Source organism: Cajanus cajan, chromosome 10, assembly GCF_000230855.2.
Source record: "Cajanus cajan strain Asha chromosome 10, NIPB_CcT2T_4, whole genome shotgun sequence".
NCBI classification, from domain to species: Eukaryota; Viridiplantae; Streptophyta; class Magnoliopsida; order Fabales; family Fabaceae; genus Cajanus; species Cajanus cajan.
Window position 1 is genome coordinate 27,568,631 of NC_138526.1, and position 1,724 is coordinate 27,570,354.

Genomic DNA, 1,724 nt, shown 5'->3' on the forward strand with positions numbered 1-1,724 from the left:
TTCAATATTTATAACTATACTATTCAGAATACTTGGATAATTTTATCTTAATGTCGATAAAAAAAATAGTCATTAAATTGGTTATCAAGACGAGAGAAAATAAAGAATGAAGTCTTCCATATAAAAAATTATGTATACTACAATTTCACATATCTTTCGTCTGCATTATGTGCTTTCATAATTTTTTTCATCTACATAAAAAATAAATATGCTTGATAGAAAAATTAAGATTTAGTGAAAAAGAAAAAGAATGTGCAAAAGTCAATAAAATTAAGATTTAGTGAAAAAGAAAAAGAATGTGCAAAAGTCAATAATTTCCGTACTTGAAGTCTTTGTGTTCTTTTATTTCTTTGAAATCTTTGCGTTTCGTAATTAGGCAATTTTGGATACTAATGAAAAATTGTCATTAAACAATATGTTCAAGGCTGCCAAATATATTATTATATCTAAAGCAAATCTTAAAAGTGATGTTTTTTTTAATTAATAATAATATATATTTAATAAAAAAGTAAAAATATTTTAGAGATGAGCCTTGAAAATAATAATTATATTCGCATATCTTTTATAAATAAACTTTTTAAAATGGATTTTTAAGAATGAAAATAGTAACTTTTAAGCTATAAAATTTTGAAAAATTATATAAATAGTAATATAGAATAATTTTGTAAAGGGACTTTAAGCGAGGACTTTGTTGACCTACTGTTTTTTCAAAATGTGAAAATAGATTGTGAGCAATTTGACAAGACTTTAAATGTATTATTTATGTATGTAATTTATTACTAAAAGAAAACAAGTCAACTTGATAGGTCCAAATACACAATTTTGTTTAGGAATTAAACCTATGCATTATTTTTTTTTTCTATAAATTGATGGCTACTTTTTCTTGAAAGACCAAAACAAAAGTCTGACATTGATACAAAATTCTGAGATAGATTACAAAAATTAGAGAAGAGTTATGGCAAAGAATGAAATTAAAACAATCAAAGTTGTGATTATGGTCATGATCATGATGGGCTTCGCGCAAGCTAATCACAATCCTCCATTACCTCAAATTGATCCAAACAATATGCTCTTTAAAGGCGACTTATGTTCTACTCTATGTACCATAAAATGTGCTTTTACAAGTTTTACTAACCCCCAATATAATCGATGCATTGATAATTGCATTGATATATGTTACAAAAAGCATGTTGTCTACAATTGTATTACTAGTTGCGGCTTGACTAAGTCCATTGATAACAACATCGGTATGCACTCTTTTGACTCTTTTTGATTTGCATAATTATTCTTTATATTATGTGATGTTCATTATATTGACTTTACATTTCAGATGCTCGTGGTCTTCCAACTCATGCCATGGACTCTTGCTTCCAAAAATGTTTAAACAAGTAATTATTTGTTACAAGAATGTTCAAATAAAAGGTTGATAGGAGAAATGAAATTCATTCATCAACATAATTGTCATAAGCAATTCTAATTAATGTTCTCTTCATATATCCAATTATTTCCCTTTCATTTTTCTGAAAGTTCCTTTCATATCGGAATACAATGATCAACACCTTTTCCCCCTTATGCCTACTAAATCTTTCTTATAATAATGCATTTTACATTATATAACTAAATGCGACACCTTTCTATCCGGATAAATAAACAAAGAATTTAATAATTTAAAAAAATAACCTTTCCTAAAATGATAATTTTCAAACCGTTAATACTCAGTAAAA

General features: G+C 26.0%; 1 long non-coding RNA gene across 1 annotated transcript; it reads left to right on the forward strand.

Annotated features, from left to right (window-relative positions):
* Window positions 1-497: 497 nt before the first annotated feature.
* LOC109792526 (uncharacterized) lies at window positions 498-1,496 on the forward strand. The gene is made up of 2 exons (XR_002239171.3): window positions 498-1,247; window positions 1,331-1,496. It is a non-coding gene; the product is annotated as an uncharacterized LOC109792526 (long non-coding RNA).
* Window positions 1,497-1,724: the final 228 nt, after the last annotated feature.